General features: G+C 48.1%; 1 pseudogene; it reads left to right on the top strand.

The window, feature by feature from the left end:
• The first annotated feature begins 1,170 nt into the window (after positions 1-1,170).
• LOC134390037 (gamma-soluble NSF attachment protein-like) overlaps positions 1,171-21,052 on the top strand; it is a 29,438-nt pseudogene continuing 9,556 nt past the window's right edge.

The following is a 21,052-nucleotide window of genomic DNA, read 5'->3' as shown; positions in this document are numbered from 1 at the left end:
GTAGTAATAATATTGATGCCATAACTCCAGACATCACATTCTCATACAACTGTATTCAAGTCGGGGTCATGTGCCTCCCTTTTTTGGGAAGGAAATTTCTCCCAAAAGCTTAACCAGGTGCATGTGCCAACTTCCCAGACCAATCTCTGAGCCTGTCTTTCTCAAAATCAAGACATCTATAATCATATAATTAGGGCTACATTAGCAAGGAGAAAGTTTGGAATGACTTTGGGTCAAGAAACCAACAGTGTCTGCCAATGATTCAGGTGAGACGAGGCAAGGAAAGGGAGGTAGGGCAGAAAGCCTCATGTGACAAGAGCTAAGAGGAGACAGTTAAAGTGGGTCATTGCTGAGCTGTAGTGTAGATAAGAATGATGATGGTAGTGATGGCAATGATGGCAGTGGTGGAGACGGCGATGGTGGAGACGGTGATGGTGGAGATGGTGATGGTGGAGACGGTGATGGTGAGGTGGTGATGGTGGAGATGGTGATGGTGAGATGGTGATGGTGGAAATGGTGATGGTGGAGATGGGGAAGGTGGAGACGGTGATGGTGGAGATGGTGATGGTGAGATGGTGAAGGTGGAGGTGGTGATAGTGGAGACGGTGATGGTGAGATGGTGAAGGTGGAGATGGTGATGGTGAGATGGTGAAGGTGGAGACGGCAATGATGGAGATGGTGATGGTGAGCTGGTGATGGTGAGATGGTGATGGTGAGATGGCGATGATGAGATGGTGATGGTGAGATGGCGATGGTAGAGACGGTGATGGTGGAGATGGTGATGATGGAAACGGTGATGGTGAGATGGGGAAGGTGGAAACAGTGATGGTGGAGATGGTGATGGTGAGATGGTGAAAGTGGAAACAGTGATGGTGGAGATGGTGATGGTGAGATGGTGAAGGTGGAAACAGTGATGGTGGAGATGGTGATGGTGAGATGATGATGGTGAGATGGTGAAGGTGGAAACAGTGACGGTGGAGATGGTGATGGTGAGATGGTGAAGGTGGAAACAGTGATGGTGGAGATGGTGATGGTGAGATGGTGATGGTGAGATGGCAATGGTGGAGACGGTGATGGTGAAGATGGTGATGGTGAGATGGTGAAGGTGGAGATGGTGATGGTAGAGACGGTGATGGTGGAGATGGTGATGGTGAGATGGTGAAGGTGGAGATGGTGATGGTGGAGACGTTGATGGTGGAGACGGTGATGGTGGAGACGGTGATGGTGAGATGGTGAAGGTGGAGATGGCAATGATGGAGATGGTGATGGTGAGGTGGTGATGGTGAGATGATGATGGTGGAGACGGTGATGGTGAATGGTGATGGGGGAGATGGTGAAGGTGGGGACAGCGATGGTGGAGATGGTGATGGTGAGGTGGTGATGGTGGAGATGGTGATGGTGAGATGGTGATGGTGGAGATGGCAATGGTGGAGACAGTGATGGTGAGGTGGTGATGATGGAGATGGTGATGGTGAGATGGTGATGGTGGTGGAGATGAAGCTACAAGCTATTGAGTGCTTACTATGTTTCACACTTTATCCTCACTGGGCAGTCCACACTTAATCCTCCTCACAATCCTATTGTTTTACTTACAAGGGAACTGAGGCTCAGCCCCCTACACTGGCAGAGGGTGAAGTTGAGGGCATTGTTGTGCCACCCTGGCTGCTGGTATGGGCTGCTGGGAGCATTTCAAAGCAGCTGCTGTGTGTAGAAAACCTCTTCCCTCGTCCATCACATATTTAACAAATATTCAATGAGTCCTCTGTTAGGTCCATCAAATATCCTAGCATTCTGGGATACAGTATAGAACAGGATAGACAAGGTCCCTGCTGTCATGAGCTATGTTCTAGTGGGAAGCATGGGAGAGAGTCAAGGAAACAATCAATCAATCAATCAGTCGATAAAGGGGAAAAATATCAGATTGTGGTAAAGGCTAAGAAAGACATTGCGACAAGTTGGTGCCATCAGGTATACCGGGGAGACAGCCTAGTTTATACTAAATTGTCTGGGAAGGGCTCTCTGGGTAGATGGCATTTGGGCTAAAATTTCAATGGTGAGATGGAGCAGCCACGTGAAGATCCGGAGGAAGAGAATTCCAGGCAAAGGAATAGCCAGGGTGCAGACTCCAGGGTGGCAGACCACATTTGAAGAACAAAAGAAAATCACCCTGGCTGGAGCCTGACTGGGCAGGGACGGGAATATTTTGATGAGGATCTGGAAGTTTTTCCAGGTGATGTGAGGCGCAGTGGAGCATTTCCCAGAGGAATGCATAATCTGGCTTACGCTTTTAGAAGTGTGTCTCTGTGCACAGAACTGTCCCTTTCATGGTGACATGGGTGCTCTTATTCCTTGGGCATCTGTCCTGCCTCCCCAGGAGGACTGTGAATTCTTAGAGGTGAGAACTGAGCTTGCCTCCCCCTGCACCTGAAGCTGTCAGCTGTGAGCCTGTGACAGAGATGCCGAACGTCATAAGTAAATATTGAAATTCCCGTCTTTATCTGGAGGGACCTGAGAACAACCGTCCCAGGTGGACAGTGGAGCATGAAGGCCTCTGCTTCTCTGAAGTGCCTGGGGTCTGCCATATCACTCAGCAAAGCAGACTCAGAAGAGGACATCTTTGTTCCCTCAGAGATGTTTCTCCTGGTTGGTGGGGGTTCCTCTTGATCCAGCCTCCCACACAAGCTTGGGAGCAGCCCTGGGTCTCATTAGGAGCAGGCTGTCAGATGAGCTCAGCATCCTGAGGGTCATTCCTCCAGCAAGATCTGATAGGGAGCAGACGTGTGTGCTGGGGGTGACCTGGTGAGCCGCCACCCTTCTGCCCCCGCGTGCAAGCCGGGGGCTCCCCCGCCCCTGCAAGGTGCTCTGCAGAACTCAGCTCCGAATACATGAAACATGAGGCCATCCCCCATAATCAGAGCTGACTTATGGGAAAATTAAACACAGAAGGACACGCCAGCTCCAGTGACGCTTCCTTCCCTGGCTTCCTGGAGGCCCAGTCTGGCTCCAAGCACCTTCAGGGAGAAAGGCTGACCCTGCATCAGCCAGAGAGCTGTGACCCCAGGGAGGCAATTGCATCTAGATATATTTGTATCAACTAGAAGAAGGGGTCTAATAACAAAAGAAGAACAAAAGGGTAAAATCTTTTTGTTTGGAATGTTCTGTCTACTTTCTAAGTCCTCATGGCTGGGTATCGTTTATTTTTCAGAAGTACTGAGCTTAAATCTCATGAAGTTTTTCCAGTGAGTCAGTTACAAGTTATCTAACTCCTTCTGAAGCCATTCGAAAGAATTCAGGGTCTGCTTAAGGCAGTTTATGATGGAGAGCCAAGTGGACCAGCTTAGGGGGACCGTCAGGGTCAGGGCACAAGGAAACCTGGGAGAAGGTTGCGGGAGGTGGAGCCCTGTGAAGGTGAGACTGAGTCAGGTCATGACCTAACTCCATTGTCACCTGTTTGGACTGAAGGACAGGCCATGAGTCCTCTCCCCTGACTCTCATTGAACTTGCACCGGGCAGCAGGATGACACAGAGCCAGGGGTCTTCTGCATATCCCCGAATTTGTCCAGAGAGCCCTTTGAAGGCTGCTGTGGGCCCCTTTCCACTTAAAGAGACCCTTTCTCATTAGGATTTAAAGCATATGCTTGGCCAAGGCTGTCAAAATGCATCACAGAGATAGTCCCAAACCAACTGCTGAGCAGCCCCCTGTCCTGATCAAAGCAGAGGAGACAGGCATCCCGCTGCCCATGGAGGCTGGAGCACGACGTGGGGAGGGCCACAGGCCAGGGGGCCTGCCCACCAGCTGCTGAGCAGTTAGTGCCCCAGGTGTCCATGGTAGGGCCAACAACTCCTCTCATCCAGAGCCAGATCATAGCAGCCTGAGCTGGGCCAGGAGTTAGAGGCTGGTGCCCCGACTGGCAGGGCCAGATGCGGAGGGGCCCTGGACAAAGGGGTTCAATGCCGTGCAGGGCTAGTGTGGGGCACTGGAAAACTCAGATGGTGCTTATGCCTGGGAGGTGGGTAGAGGACTAAAGGAGACCCTGTAAGCCCCAAATCTGAAGCAAACTCTAACTACAGCAGCTCACTTGCTTGAGCACCAGCCATATGCCTGATGCCATGCCAGGGCTGTCATGCCTGGCCTCTCTGGTCCTCCTGACAAGACTGGGGGTGGGCGTACTAGTGTTAGCCGGTTTGTCAAATAACACGATGTAGCACAGAGAGATTGAGTACTTTGCCCAACATCCCACAGCCAGTGTGTGTCACAGTTAGGATTTGAACCCACAGCTGTTTCTGCCCAAAGCTGGTGCCCCTAATTCCTGGGCACACCATGACTAGAGATCAGCTGGGATGAGGCCCCAACACAGAGAAGAGAGAGCTGGGAGCTTGGGGCACAGGGCTCTCCAGGGGGAGGCTGGCTTAGACGTGGGCCTGGGAGTCCTGCTCAGCAGCTGCACACCCAGAGAAAGACTGATAGGGGAGGAGCAAGCAAGCAGGTGGGGGTCTCCTGCTGCTGGCTGTGCAGTCTGCCTGGGCACAACTGGAAGGTTTGGTAGGGCCGGGGAAAAGCAGCCTGCACTCTCCATCGCAACAGCTCCTCCCAACCCGGTTTGAGGTGGAGTGTGGCCCTTTCCCCAGGAACAGGTGAGAAAGAAGGACTCACAGGTGGAGTGGTGGCCAGCTCACGGTCATCACAGCAAAGAAGCTGATTTCAGAAGAAAACTGCAACGAAATCTGGGGACGTTTCATCTGGGATCCTAATGGCCTTGTCCCGGGAAGGCTTTGGCTAAAGAAGAGGGTGCTGTCTCTGGAAGGAGGAGAGAGACATTACTGTCCAGCTCCTCAGACTCTGCTTTTCTGGTGCCCTGGCTGGAGCTGCTGGCATGGGTGCAGAGCCCAGAGCAGGGACATCAGGTCACTCTGGCTGCCTTGCTGCCTCATGTGGGCTGGGATGGGGGCCCAGCTCAGGTGCACGCACCATGTCCCCCACATACCCCAGTCACACAGCTGCTCCAGCTTGGCTTCCGCAGCATCTGTGGCCCTCTGCTTTAGGTCCCATGGTGGGTCCCTGGTGCCTGCTGTAGTGCTGCCTGCCCAGCCCTCTGGCCCTGCCCAGTGCCCAACCCATCAGCCTTTCTGGCCTGGCCTCTAGAACTTTCCAAGAGTTTCTTTTCCATCCCCAGCTAGGCGCTGGCCTCAGACCCACATGCTATTGGATAAAAACTCTGTCACTTACTAGCTGTATACCCGAACAAGTGGCTGTATCTGTGGTGCTGGTCTGTCAACTCCAAACCCACTGCCTGCACTGTGCTGGGATGCTCTGGGACTCACAGCCATGCTCATACCTTGCTAGCAGCTGTCTGTTAGGCTTCGCCAAAGGGGGGTGCCAGAGGAGCCTGCAGGGCTGGAGCAGAGAGAGATACCTGCCCCTTTACCTCTGCTTCCTGTTCCTGTCAACTGTGCCCCAAAGAGGGTCCCACACTGGGCAGCAGCTGCTAGTTCCAGTTGTCAGTTTCCTCCAACCCCAAACTTTCACCTTTGTTCCCCCAGCCCTAGGTGTTAGTCCTGATGTTGTGTCTTTTCATGTGCTTATTTGCCATCCTCATATTTCCTTTGAAATGTCTGCTCAGATTATTTGCCTATTTTAAAAAATTGCATTGCTTTCTAATTTACTGAGTTGTAAGAGCTCTTTATATATTGCTGCTGCTATACCTCTGTGATGTCTCAGCATCCCCTTTTTGCCTTTTCAGTTCTGCAATTCCTGTTAAGGGGACTTAAATGATATTTACTTGGTCAAAAAGATGTTTCCTTTCTGCTGATGGACATACCTGTCTGCCTCAGATTCCTTGTCCAACAAATAGGACAGTGACCCCACCCCCCAGGTGGCCACTCAGCTAGGACATGCCCTTGAAGGGCACCGTGGCCAAGGCTTGACACCCAGGGAGGACTTGGTTGGGGTGGCTGTAGACTCAGCAGCTTCAACAGGGTCCCAGGTGTGAGGCCCCCAGAGCAGCCCCCCATGTCTGTTTTAAGCCAGGGAAGGGGCAGAGTGCTCTCTTTTGTGCTCCTCTCATCTGACATGGAGGCAGTTTTTCCAGCCAGGCTCTCCTGCGAGAACTGATGGCACAAAACAAAGACCTGGGCTGCCTTGGAATGGGGCAGGGTAAGGAAGACTGGTCCTTCTCATACAGCCTAATGGCCACGTTTAAGAAGGGTCTTAATGAGAAATAAACAATGTTCGATCTTCAAGATGCACTTTTAAGAAACAAAAAGGCAAACCATGAACTGGGAGGAAATAACTCACTGAGAAGGTGTACAAACAGCTGAAAAAATTAGGCAAAAGATTTGAATGGAGCCTTCACAGAAGAAGATATCCGAATGGCCAGCAGGCATGTGAAAAGATGCCGAATGTCATCAGTCACAGAGTGACTGACTAAACTACAGTCAGATTAAACTACAGTGAGATCTCACTGCTCCCCCCACCCCTGAATGGCTGAAGTTAAGAGACTGAGGATGCTGAGGTTGTGAGGACGTGGAACAGCTGGAACCCTCATGCTTTGCTGGTGGGTTGCAAAAAATCCGACCACTGTAGAAAACAGTTTAGCAGTTTCTTGTAAAGTTAAACGTACACTTCCAAAGTGAACCAGCAGTTCCACTTACAGGGCTGAGAGTACAGTGTGGCCTGGGAAGGGACACAGGACACTTTAGAGTGATGGGCATGTTCTGCACAGCAACTGTGGCGATGGTCACGGGGTGTGTGCATTTGCCAACACTCACCGAAGTGTGCACTCAACATGGATGCGTTGTCTTGTGTGTCCATTATACCTCAACAGAGTTGACTTCAAAAATATCACTCGGACATGAAGCAGAATTTTCACAAGACAGACATATGAGGCAGGGACAATCACCAGAGAGAGCCCCCAAACAGAGCCCTCTTCGAATTAAGCCCCCTTCAGTCGTGCCTGTGGGTGTTCTCTGTTTGCACCCCACCTGCTTCCATCCTGCTCTGTGTCTGGAGTCTGACCAGAATGCACTGTGTGAACAGCACCTTGTCCCCATCTTCCTGTCCAATTGGACCAATGTGGGACATCAGCAAGAAATCCAAGGGCAGAAGGAAACTGAGTGGGAGGGTTTATTCCTCTAGCAGGTCCTGCAGGATTGCTGGAAGCCACCTGTGTCCCTGTACTGAAGGTCACAGCCCCTCCAGGCAGCCCTGTCTGAACCATTTTCCCCTTCCAGGTGCTGATAGCCCTTCCATCCTCCCATCCTTTTGGAATCAGTTCTGTCCCTCGCTCACACTGTTTGAATAGTCCATTCGTTAAATACCCTTCAAGTGATCTGAATTTCAGGTTGTCATCTCTTGCCTGCTGGAACCCTGACTGATGGAGAACATGGTCTTTTTGGTGAAACAAAACAGCACTCAGACCCCAGCAAGAGAATCGGGGTGAAGATGGAGGTGGTGGAAGTAGAGCCGAGGGGCCTCCATTTCCTTCTAACGCGCAAGCTCCCCAGTGCCTGTGCCGCGGGACCACCAGCCCTCTTGCAAAGACTTGGTCTGGGTCTGGACCAAAATCCTTCCCTTGGTTCCTTAAGGGCCTAATAATTTTTTACATTAGTCAGTCCCAAGGGCTGTTAGCAGGGAAACAGACGGAGAAGACACAAGAGGCTTGAACCACTGCAGACAACACAGCAGGGTTGAGAGCCCACAGTAACCACTGCCTCAGTGCCACTCACATGGCACGTGGCAGTTCCCAGATGCTGCTGTCATCTTTTCCTCATGCCAACACTATGACACAGACATTAATTTTTACACATGATGAAGCTCATGTTCAACATAATAAAAGTAGCCTGTCCAAGGTCACACTGCTGTAAGGGGCAAGCCGGGATTCAAACACATTTGAGTTTGAATTCCAGAATTCAAACCTTGCTGCTTCCTTCCTTCTTAATCTTGGGGTGAAAAAGCTCAGAGCTCGTGTGGGTGGTGGCCCCACAAGTGGAAGCCAAGGACTGGATAGATCTACTTTCTGACACCACCTAAAATGCCTCAATGAATCCCCAGACCCATAGGCCCTCCTGAGCAGGGGTGGGGGATGGCAGCCAGCCAGCCATCTCTCCACCTGCACCCTGTGTCCTCTGCTGTGCCCCTCAGTGGAACAGAGCCCAGAGAACTCACCTCCCTGGTCAGGGCACTCATCCTTGGCAAGGGGAGGTCCTCTGTGTCATGGCTTCTTGGAGGGCTGTCGAAGACAAGTGTCAGGCTGCTCAGCTATCTGAAGTGTCTTCTGAGGGGGCCCCAACAACAGCACTCTCCTGGGCCTCCCCTGCACCTGAATGTCCAGGCTGACCTTGTCTCATGGGCCTCCCTGCTGATCCTCCCAAACACCCAGTTGCATTTTCTGTAGTTATTTTTGGAGTGTATAAAATACAAGGGTACTTCAAAAAGCTCATGGAAAGATTTGTATTATCTTTTAATTCTATTTTTCCACGATCTTTTTGAAGTACCTTCATAGGGTTAAAAGGAGACATACATATACTTATAAAATGATCATTCTTGTACATTGCCAGGATCTTAGAAACCCCAAGTAAGCATCTCACTTTTTCTGGACCTGGATGTCTCAAGATTGGCACTATAACATTTCAGGAAGGATAATTCTTTGGTGTATGTCGGGGTGTGGGGGAATGGGGGCAGGGCTGTCCTGTGCACTGTAGGATGTTCACCTGCATTCCTGGCCAGTAGCATCTGCACATGCCAGTAGCATGCCTCGCCCCCTCATCACAATCAAATATATCTCCAGACATTGTCAAACATCCCCTGGGGGCCCAAATACCCCCCAGCTGACAATCTCTGTGCTAGAGGAAACCACTAGATAGAGGTAGACCACCTTTCTGACTTGGTGATAGTCCCTGCTTTGATTTTTAGATTTGTAACACCATGTGTGTCTCCCAAAGCAACATAGTTTTGTTTTGCATGTTCTAACACCACATAAAAATGGAATCATAGTCTGTACTCTCTTGTGTCTGGTTTCTTTTGCTTATCATTGTGTTTATGAGTCACCCTTATTACTGCATGAAGTCGCCTTGTGGTCATTTTCAATGCTGTATAGTGTTCTATTGTGTGGACATGCCACCATCTGCTCAGTCACATTCTAGCACTGATGGCCCTTGGGGGCTATTTCCAGCTTGAGGCCATTATGAGCAATGCTGCTGGGGCGTCCCAGTGCAGCTCTCCTGGTGCACAAGTAGATGTTTCTCTAGGGCAGAGTGGACTTTCTGGGCCAGTGGGAATGGGCATCTCCAGCGTTTTTTGAGTAGTTGTATTAAATTAGCCTCCCATCTGCAGGATGTGACATTCCTATTGTAATTGTACCACATCTTTACCAACACTTGAGATGGCCAGCTTTCATATTTTTGTCAGTGACGCGTGTGCACGTTTTATATTATTCTTCACATGTCCTTTAGTCTGCTCGCATTGGGAACCTGCCCCCGTGCTGTCCCCAGTGTCCAGGCTTCCCTCCATCCTGGCTGTTCCCCCCTGCATGTGACTGCCTCATCTCCTGGAGGCCCCACAAAAGGAAGGATGTGTCCTTTCCCTGTGTGTGCCCCAACCCAGCAGAAGGCTGCATGTTCGATGAGGGAATAAATGATTCTGGGAGGTGGTCCACATGTGGGCTGGTCTCTCCTGACCAGCAGAGAACCTGCAGCCCAGCAGGGCTAAGGGATGGGCCCAGGGCTCCTGGGGAGGCAGCCAGAGACTCCTGTATCTTGACCCTTCTCTTTCCCAGTAGGACTGTCAGCCTTGACTGCCCTTTGGGCTGACAAAACAAAAGCAAAAGACCCCAGAGTCCACTCCTTCTCATCACTCTCCACACACCCCCAAATACACTTGTCCTGAAAGCCACTGGGGCCCCAACAGGGAGGCAGAAGGGCCCCACCTCGGCCCTGGCTCTGCTTCACTGAGGTGGCTGGATTTCTGGAAGGCCTTGGCTGGGGAGGGGAGGGAATGGGCTGGTGGTGTGAGCTTGTCTATTTCTCTGCTGCATTTTGGGAACAATGACAGTGACCAAAATCCCATGTTAAGCTAGCATATCCGCTGAAGAGGGCAGGGGAAATGGGGGCTGCGGGGTGGGGCAGCACAGGCAATGGGGAGGGAGAGAGCAGGACACTGGTGACTGCCAGCAGGCCACCTGGCATGGCAGGGGTGGGTGAGCGGGTGGCAGTGCTAACTAGCAGGTGCATTTGGTGCACTGTGTGCCGGCACCATAATAGGGGCTTTACTGCCATCATCTCAGTTTCCTCTCAAAAAACCTTTTTGAAACAGGGCTAATCTTATTCCATTGTACAAATGAGGACTCTGAGGCTCAGAGGTGAAAGACAGTCTTTCCAAGGTCCCCAGATCCTGTGGTAGAGCACTCATGTTAGCCAAGATACACCACACTGCAGTTGGAGGTCACAGTCACGAGTCCAAGCCACAGTGATAGTTGGGGGGAGGGCAGTGATATGGACTGAATTATGTCTCCCTGAAATTCATGTGTTGAAACCCTAATGCCCAATATGACTGCATCTAGAGACAGAGTCTTTAGGAGATAACTGAAGTTAAATGAGGTCATAAGAGTGGGGCTCTAATTCAATATATAAGAGGAAGAGGGCGATCTCTTTCTTTCTCCATTCGCACCCACACTGAGGACAGGCCACGTGAAGATATAGCAAGAAGGCGGCCGTCTGCAAGTAGGAAGAGAGCCCTCACCAGAACCCAACCATGCAGGCACCCTGATCTCAGACTTCCAGTCCCCAGAACTATAAGAAATAAACACACTGCTTAAGCCACCCAGTTTATGGTACCTAGTTATGGCAGCTGGAGATGACTAAGACTGGAAGCGGCAGAGTGGAGAATGACTTTAGCAGCCTCCAGGAACCCCAATGGGTCTCTCCAGGACCCCAGGGTGGAGGGGGCGTGGGGAGGCATGAGAGCCAGAGGGGATCAGGGGTTGGATGAGCAGCAGAGCCCTTTAGAAATGAAGAGAGTCCACTGCAGTGGGGGTAGTTATAGAAGGGGAGGAGTGCTAGAGGGCTCAGAGTGAAAGACTGTTTTGGTTGTTATAGTTACTGCCCCATCTTTCCAGAATACCTTCCAACCTGTACTTTCAAAGCATTTGCAGTTTTGAAGCCTCTTCGCCCAGGTAATTCCTTGTAAATACAGGATGACTAGTTAAGTATGAATTTCAGATAAACATTGAATAATATTTTTAACGTAAGTTGTCCCTAATATTGCATGGAATATACTTGTACTAAAAGATTATTTGTTGATTATCTGAAGTTCAAATTTATCTGGGTGTCCTGTGTTTTTTTTTGCTAAATCTGGCAACCTTAAGAAGGAGTCTCCTGCTGGTATCATCCCCACTTCACTGGTGAAGTTTAATTGCTTCCCAAGGATTCTCAGCTGGTGTAGGGCATGGCTGGCACTGGGACCCAGGCAGCTTGGTTCCAAGTCCTGGGCCTTTCCACTCTATCCAGCTGCCACCTCTGAGAGCTAATTGCTGAACAGAGTTGCAACCTGACATCTGGGGCATATGTCCGACCACAATAGAGCCTGTTTCCCTTTGATCAGGCACGGCCGGGGGAGCTGCCGGAGCCATCAGAGGGAGGGAGAGCCTGTGCTTCAAAGTCCTCCGCACCGAGAGCTCCAGCCACAGCTCTCCAGGTTTGCCTCTGGCTTCGCTGCTCAGAGTCTCTCGGTTTTGGGGACTGAGGATTCACTTGTATGTAGTAAGGACTATATTGCTTCTTTTCTCCACTGGGGTAGGGGGGAGACGACTTTCACCAAATGGTGCACTGTCCTTTCCATATTCTTTCACATCTATTAGTCCTCATGGGCACCCTGAGAAACGCCTTCGTGTACTGTTATCCCCATATTGTAGATGGAAAAACTGAAGCACAAAGCGCTTTGGGGGACTGTCCAGGGGCCCAGAAAGGGCTGGTTTCTTGGTCTCTTTTCTGGCTCAATGGTCTTGCCAGGCTGTCATGGGAAGGGAAAATATCACACAACATGTGAAGTTACTCCTGGATTCCAGAACATAAATCTTACTAAGTCCAAACCCAACAAACCCAGTCTCCCACGGTCCCAGATCCTGCCTTCTCCCTGTAGGAGGAAGGATCATGATGCATGCAAATAAACTGAGATTCAAACTTTCTTCCAAAGAGGGGGTCTCCACACATGTCTTCAGGCCAGCTGACTTCTCCCCATGACTTGCCCTTCTCCTTCTGGGGTCTTTCTGTTGCTGGGCTCAGAGTTAACATTCAAGGGATGTTTCAGCCATAGCCACCAAAAATGATGGGCGCTGTGAAAGGTGTCATTTCAGAAAGGTGATCAGCAGCAGCAGGCAGAAAAAGGAAAGGGATTTCAGGTGCCTCCTGTATTGCCCAACAGAAGAGCCCACTGCCTGAGACCTCTGGCCAACACCCAAGGTCTCCTGGCCGACAGTTCCAAGGATTGGTGATAAGGTTGCTATGGAGGGAGAGAGAAGAAGCCAGTCCTGCCACATTGTGGGAGGGGACAGGACCGGCTGCAGCACGTTCTCCTTGTGTGTGGCAGAGGAGCTAATGCTCGGCGTATGGGCACACCACGTGGCTCTGTGGTTTTGCGTGGCTTTCTCTGTTCATATTTGAATGGGAAACCACACATTTCGCTCCCCAAGTGTGTCTGCGGTTGTGGGGGTGGGGGGTGGGGGTGGGGGGCTGCTGCTTCACCAGGAAGCAGGAGGTGATGCCTTGGGGACATTCTTCATGGTGTCAGTGCAAATGGGAACACCTGTCAGGTGCTTTCTGCTGTGGCCTGGCCAGTCCTGTCCCCCAGAGACAGAAAGGACAAACCAGCCTCAACCCTCACGCCCATTTCAATGGTCAGGGAAAGTTACAGGAGGAGCAGCCTTTCTAAAATCACAATTAAGAACAGGATGAGATGCACACTGATTACGGGAGCCCAGGCTGGCTACCCGTCTCTCCCATTCTCACTGCTGCTAGATGGATCTTTCCAAAGGCTGTCTTCCTTGGACTGAGACTGAGAATCCATAGAAATCTGATGGCTGCAGTAGCAGGTTTCGATTCAGCGTCCAGGCACTGAAGACCTCCCGATGTGGCTCTGTCTTCTTCCAGCCATGTGGGCCAGACCCCCCCCTCACCTGCACTCTGCAGTCACTGTGCTCCTGTGAGTCCCCCCTCACCCGCTAATCCTCAACATCTGGCTCAACACCCACGTCTCCCTTCCACTGGCCTCTGATCTCCCTGGCACCGGCTGCCCACACCAGCCATTTCCTACATGTCCCAAGGCTGCCCAAGGCTATCAATCTTTTTCTGATAAACACATCTCTCCGGTAGCTAGACCTTGCCAACAAAGCGCTTCCGCGAGACGCTGCACGTGTTCCTCAGGACAACCCTACGAAGTAGGGATGACTCTCTCCACTTTGCAAATGAGCCTAAGAGAAGGGGCCACAGCGACCCTGATCTTAAATCTCCACTTTGTGGAGGCCGAGCTTGCCTCCGCGCTGGGGGCTCCTGGCGCACTCTCTCCCCTCGCCCACGCTGAAGGGTCCGGCACAGGCCTGTGGCACAGGTGGGGTTACCAAGTGCAGGTGGGAGGCAGATATTGCCCTCTGGTCCTCCTAAACAGGGTCTTGTAGAAAAGTGTCCCCAAAGACGGGTGGCAGAGATTTATCACCACGTTTCCAGAATTCGAAAGAAGGATTTGCATGCCCAGATGTGGGCTTTTGGCATCTATGGCATAGACAGGGCCTTTGCCACAAGATCAGCCTCCCTCCCAGAACGGGTACTCCTGCCTGCTCCCACCGCCCCCGCCATCCTGGGAGACCCCGCGACGCTGGCAGGAAGGAGGGAGGGTCCAGGGTCTCTGTGTCCGCGGGTCGGGTGGGGGAGGGAGCGTGAGGCCGCAGGAAAAGCGAGAACGCGGCCTGTCTCTGGGTGAGTCCCGGGGATGCCGAACCCGGAGCGGGGCTGCTCCCCTAAGCCTGAGCCTGAGCCTCCCGGGAGGACTCTCCGCGCCGGCTCTGCGTCCCCACAGCGGTCCCGCAGCGCCACCTAGTGCCACCCCAGGAGAATACGCGTCCCCCACTGCGCTGGGGAGGACGCTGTCCAGGAGGCCACAGCACCTCCGAAAGGCCAGAACCGGGGCCAGCGCCTTCACGGCCACCTGCACGGCCGCGTGGCCCGCACCGCCTCGTTCACGCTGCCGGGCTGCTCACCTGCACCGGGACATCACCCCCGCCCTTCCTCTCTCGTCGGGTCATTTTGAGAGGCAAATGGAAAGGCCATCATGTAAAACGTTAATGTGCCTTGCAAAGGCAGGACTAAGTGCCACTCACTGAGAACTTCTCAGAACCCGTGAGGATTATCCCACAGCAAGTCCCACAGCAACACTGAAAGGTGGAGCTGATCAAACCCATGTTGCAGAAGAGAAACCGAGTTTCAGAGAAGAGGAGTAACATACAAATTCACCCCACTAGTGGAAGGCACAGCCGGGGGGTGGGGGTGGGGGATTCATGCTAATCCCAAAGCCCTGGCTCCGCTAGAAGGGAACCACTGCTATTCCCGTCATCGTCTTCTTAGAGCTGCCTGTGCTGGAAGAACACACGCCCTCCCTCCGTACAGGCGCGGGTTCAAAGCCACCCTGCGGCTCAGCAGCTGTCCGGCCCAGACAGGCCGCGGACCCACCTCACAGCCTCACCTTGTGCACCCTCCCCAGAAGTGCGCCCCCCGCCTGCCACAGCTCAGGCCCCTCTTCCTCCGCAGACGCCTCCCCTCTGACCACCCAGCTCCCTGGGTAAGGGGGCTTGCCCTTCCCTGATCTCCTACAGCCCTGCAAGGGGCCCTAAACAGTCTGACACCAGATTGAGGTATATCATGTTGCCCGCACCCCATCCACTCTTGTGTCAGCATCTCCTCCCCTCAGCCAGGCTCTAGGCTCCCCAGGGTACACAGGCCCGGCTCGCAGCAGCTCTCCACAGGCACTCTGTTTGGTGGTTTATAAACATGCTCACAAATTCTTTGATATGCCTCCCTTCAGAAAGTGGAGTGTAATCCACCTCCTTGAATATTGGCTAGTTTTAGCGACTTGTTTCTAATGAATGAAGGGAGATGGAAGTGATGCTGTGTGGTTTCCAAGACTAGGTCAGAAAAGGTGATATGGCCTAGCCCATTTGTCTCTCTCGGGGTGCTCACCCTTGGAATCTAGCCACCAGGATGTGAAGAAGCACGGGCCACATGGAGAAGCCATGTGTAGGTATTCTGGCTGGTAATTCCTGCCGAGGTCCTGCTGATGTCAGCCAGCATCAACTGGCCAGCATGGGACGGACCAGTGACCCTTCAGATGATCCCAGCCACAGCCTTTGAGCCACGCCACCAGTGCAAGGGAGAGCAGATGAGCTGTCCCCACCAAACCCTGGTCCAATTGCAGATTCATGAGCAAATAAATGTCACTGCGTTTGGGGGAGTTGGTTACACTGCAAAAGATAACCAGAACATTCAGCTAACTTGCACAATTGTGAACAGCCACTGAGTATTGAGCACACACATGGTAAAGAGGCTATAGAGATATCAAAGTGTCTTACCAGGAGGCCAGGCAAAGAAAGTGTGTGTGTGTGTGTGTGTGTGTGTGTGTGTGTGTGTGTGTGAGAGAGAGAGAGAGAGAGAGAGAGAGAGAGAGAGAGAGAGAGAGAGAGAGAGAGAGAGAGAGAGAGAAGAGAGAGAGAGAGAGAGAGAGAGAGAGAGAGATTGGGAAGTTGTGTTGATCCCACATGTCATTGACATTCTGGACTTGTACCTGACATTTTAGGACTGCGTGTTCACTGACTTCCCATCTCATCTCTCTAGGGGCCACTGCGCACACACGTGTGTTTTTGGTGGGGGTTGGAATGGGGGGACAGCATCATTGTCTTTCCTCAGCAGAGAATTCTGCTGAGCGTGCAGCACCTGGTGATCCTAGCATCTAGCTGCAGGGCTTCTGCTCCTGCAGGATCCTCAAGGTGATTGTGCCCAGGGTGCCTCTGTTTGCAGAATGCCAAGTCATGTAGTCAGCTCTCTCAAAGTGTTCATTTTCCAACAAGTAGTTACAATAGCACCTGCCATTTACTGAGTGCCTGTTATAAAACATGCACTTCATTTGCATCATATCCATCCTCAGAGAACCCTACAGGGCTGGTGATGTCACCTCCATTTTCTACATAGCCAAATTAAATTTGTCAATGAACACATGGACAAGATTTCAACCCATACTTGTTAATATCTCAATCCTTGTTTTTGCCAATAACTCTCCTCTGTCACTTTCCTGGGGACATGAAAGTCTCAGGAAAGTTTCTGATGGACCATAGGTAGGTATTTTATGAACTGGTACATGAAGTTCTTGCTGGCAGAGACCCGATCAACAAAAAATTAATTAAAAATTTAATCCTTCTACAAATAATTGTTTAGACTTGCCATACGAGGCATCTTCCAAAAGTTCATGGAAAGATTCATATCATCTTTTAACTCTATTTTTCCACAAACTTTTTGAAGTACCCTACTTCAAAATATACCAGGAACTAACCTACTTATTTTTTTTTATAGCACGGGAAAACACAATAAAACAATAGTGTTAAGCTTTCTGACCACATTCAGATATCTTCGCTCTTTCTAATTTAAATAAGAATAGACATCATTATTGTCATCAGCAGCAGCAGCATTAAGTATTCCACAAGCACATATTGGACCCCCTCTCATGCTGCTGCAGCAGCCCTGTCTGCCTGCCCCCAAGGTCACCATCACTGCTGTTCTCCAGCTCTTTTCTTCTAAATTCTTGCCTGGTGGCCTGTACCCTTCTCTCCTAACTCTGCTTATCATTATTTATTTATTTACTTACTTATATATTTATTCATTTAATCAATGGATATTTATTGAGCTCCTACTATGTGTCAACACGGTGATGAGTACTGAAGATATAGTGCGAAAGGCTTTGCCCTTATGGATCCTACAGTCAGGAAGGTAAAATAGATAATAACCAAGTAAACTAACAATTATCTGACTAAAATTCTCATAAGCCTGATGAAGGCAGGGTGGGATATTATGGCCACATGTAACAGGGACCCTGCCTTAGTCTGGGTGCTCCTCTGTCTGCAGTGTGACCCATATCCTCCAGCCCACACTGACCATCCATTCTGGGTAGTCTCCATCCAGGCGGCCTTCCATCCTAGACATTCAGTGACAGTTCCAGTTTCCTGGAATTTCATGCTTTCTTACAGTTGCTTCATAATTTGTATTGCCTTGTGAGTCTTCTTGAACTATAGTTTTTATATCAGAAGAAAAATATCCATTGATGGTCTGTATTCAGAAAATTCATAGTCTGCCATCTTGAATTACTCCCTAATGGTATCATATAGGTGTTTTTGTCCTGCTAGGTCCTTTGAAGAGGACTTCCACTTCCATCCAAGATAGAGGAACAGGGACAAGACTTATCTGAAATAAACAAACAAACAAACAACATATACAAAATTTATGAAACAATGGTTTTCAAGACCCTGGACAATATCTTGAAATGAAGGACGGTGATCCCCAAGAGACAGAAAACCTACTGCATGAGAGATTTCCCAGGCTCCGGCAAAGAGGAGGAACCCAGGCAGAGCCCAGAAAACTTCCTGCTTTTCGGAGATGAAATTGAGAAGTCCAGGGAGACCAAGGGGGCTAGAGTTTATCACAGTGCTGAAGAGGCAAAGAGCTGCACAGAGGGAGAACTGTAAAGATCTGCAGTGGGTCCCTCTCAAGTATGAGGTAGAGTACTAATCAGAGTATGTGTATGAAGAAACAACGTGAAGCTGGGTTTGGGGAGGGCACCTGGAAGGGTTAAAGAACAGTGGACAGCACATATACACAGCACTGGGAAGTGTTCCCACCAGTAAGAATGGAAAAACTCATAAATTATGAGGCATTGGGTAGAACATTTGGAAAGTTCTTTCCTCAGTAATGGGAAATAATTAGTCCTAGATGGAGCACTGCTCCAAACCCACCCAACAAATCATAAGAGAATATCCAAAATGATCAAATGTTACCAATTTGCTCAACTACATTCTGGACCAAAGCACAAGAGTATTTACAAGAATAGCAAAAGATCCAACACCCAACAAAGCAAAATTCACAATGTATAGCATCTAAATAAAGACTAACAGGCATATAAAGAACAGGAAAACATGACCCATGATGAGAATAATCAATCAATCTAAACTGATTCAGAAATGACAAAAATCCTAGAATTAGCAGAAAAGGACATTAAAAGTGATTATAAATGTATTCTATCTGTTCAAAAAGTTAAGTGGAAACATAGGAGTTACCAAAAAAAAAAAAAAAAGCCTAAATCAAAATTTCTAAAGATAGAAACTATAATACCTGAGATAAAAATACACTGAATGAGATTCATGGTAGATTAGACATGGCAGAAGAAAAGATTAGTGAACTTGAAACCATAGCAATAGAAACTATTCCAAATGAAACACACATAGAGAAAATCTTTTTGAAAGGGAAGAGCATTAGTGAGCTGTGGAACAACTTCAAGCAGCCTAATATACATGTAAATGAGTCCCTGAAGGACAGCAGGAGATGGGAAAGTGAACAGAAAATATCTGAATAATCAGTGAACAAAAATTTTTAAATTTGCTGAAAACTATCCATCTACAATTCAAGAGGCCCAACAAAACTAAAGCACAAGAAACATAAGAAAACTACACCAAGGCACAACATAATCAAAATACTCAAAGCCAATGATAATGAGAAAAATCTTAAAAACCAAAAGAGAAAAAAGACATTATGTACAAAGGAACAAAAATAGAGGATAGCAGATTTTTCACCAGAATCAATGTAAGCAAGAAGACATTGGAGCTGCATCTTCAAGGTACAGAGAGGAAAAAACTGATGATCTAGAATTTTATACCCAGAAAAAATATCTTTCAAAAAATAAAAACAAAATAAAGATTTTTCTCAGACAAATAAAAGGTGAAAAAACTCAACACCAGCAGACCTACATTAAAAAAAAAATATTAAAGTAAGTCCTTCGGGCAGAAGAAAAGTGATACCAGATGGAAATGGTATCTACATGGGAAAATATATAATGTTTTTATTACTCAGATCTCTTTAAAAGATCATTGTTGGGAATGAAAAAAAGGTATAGTCACTTTGGAAGACAGTTTGGCTGTTTCTTACAAAGTCAAACATAGTTTTACTATATTTCAGCAGTTGTGCTCCTACTTACCCAAATGAGTTGAAAACATGTCCACACAAAAACCAGCACATGAATGTTTATAGCAGATTTATTCATAATGGCTGAGATTGGAAGCAACCAAGATGGTCTTTAGTAGGTTAATGGATAAACATATGTGGCATGTCCAGACAATGGCATATGATTCAGCAATGAAATGATCTATCAAGCCACAAAAAGGTATAGATAATCCTTAAATGAATATTTTCTAAGTGAAAGAAGTCTGAATGACTACGATATGATTCCAACTACACGATATTCTGAAAAAAGCAAAACTATACAGTAATAAGATCAGGGATGGCTAGGCATCCAAGGAGAGGAGGAAAGGACAAATAGGTGAAAGACAAGGGCTTTTTAGGGGAGCTAAACTATTCTGATTGATACTGTAATGATGGATATAGGACATGCATTTCTCAAAACCCATAGAACTCTACAATACAAGGAGTGAATGCTAATGTAAACTATGGACATTAGTTAAAAATAATGTGTCAATATGGGTTCACCAATGGCAACAAATGTACCACACCAGTGCAAGGCATTAATTAAAGGCAAAACTATGTGTGTGTTTTGAAGAGAGAGGTGGTATATGGGAACTCTGTACTTTTTGCCCAATTTTTAAAATAAAAATAAATGTCTGCTGAAAAAATAGGTCTACTAAAATTTTAAAAAGATAATTGACTTAAAAAATAAATAAGATAGTTGTTTAAAGAAAAATAGCAAAAATGCATGGTAGGCTTTAAAATATATAAAAGCAAAATGTATAATAAAACAGCAAAATGTCTAATAAAGCGTAGAGGCTAGGAGGGGAAAAACACAAGTATACTGTTTAAAGTTCTTAGATGTGAAGTGGTATAAGATCACTTGGAGGTACACTGTGGTAAAGAAGTATTATATAAATCCTAAAACGATCATTAAAATAAAAATATAATAAGCCAATAAAGGATATAAAATAGAATCATAAAAAATTTCAGCTAATTTGGAAGAAAGCAGAAAAAAAGAAAAAAGAAAACAAGAACAGATTGGACAAATAAAAGCCAAATCGCAAGATGATAGTTAAAAACTTCCCACAAAGAAAACCCCAGACCAAGATGGATTCACTGGTGAATTTCACCAAATACTTAAGGAAGAAACAATATCAATTCTATATAAACTCCTCCAGAAAACTGAGGAGGATGAAAGACTTCCCAACTCATTCTGAGGCTAGTAACAAAAGCAGACAAAGGCATTACAAGAAAAGATAGCTGCAGACCAATATCTTTCATGAACATAGACTAAAAATTCTAGAAAAAAAATTATCGAGTCAATCTAATAATATATATAAAAGTATAATGCATCCTCACCAAGTGGAATTTATCTCAGGAATGTAGGGTGGGCTTAACATACAAAATCTAATTAATTTAACTATCATATTAACAAACTATAAAAATAAAACCCTATGATAATCTCAATAGATGCTGAAAAAGCATTTGATAAAGTCCAACATGCACCCTGATAAAAATTCTCAGAGAACTAGGAATAAAATGGAATTTCTGCAACCTGACAAAGGAAATTTGTGAAACACCCACAGATAACATACTTAATGTGAAAGACTGGATGCTTTTTCTCTAAGATCAGTAACAAGACGAGAATGGCTGCTCTCACCACTGCTATTTAACATTGTATTTGAGGTTGTAGCCAGTGTAGCCAGGCTCCTCCCAGCTTTAAAAAAAAAAAAAAAGGGACAAAAAAGAAAAATAAAAAGAATTAAAGTTGCCTTTATTCACTGACAACATGATT

The sequence above is a fragment of the Cynocephalus volans genome, chromosome 11, assembly GCF_027409185.1.
Source record: "Cynocephalus volans isolate mCynVol1 chromosome 11, mCynVol1.pri, whole genome shotgun sequence".
NCBI classification, from domain to species: domain Eukaryota; kingdom Metazoa; phylum Chordata; class Mammalia; order Dermoptera; family Cynocephalidae; genus Cynocephalus; species Cynocephalus volans.
This window is presented reverse-complemented; position numbering and strand designations above follow the sequence as displayed.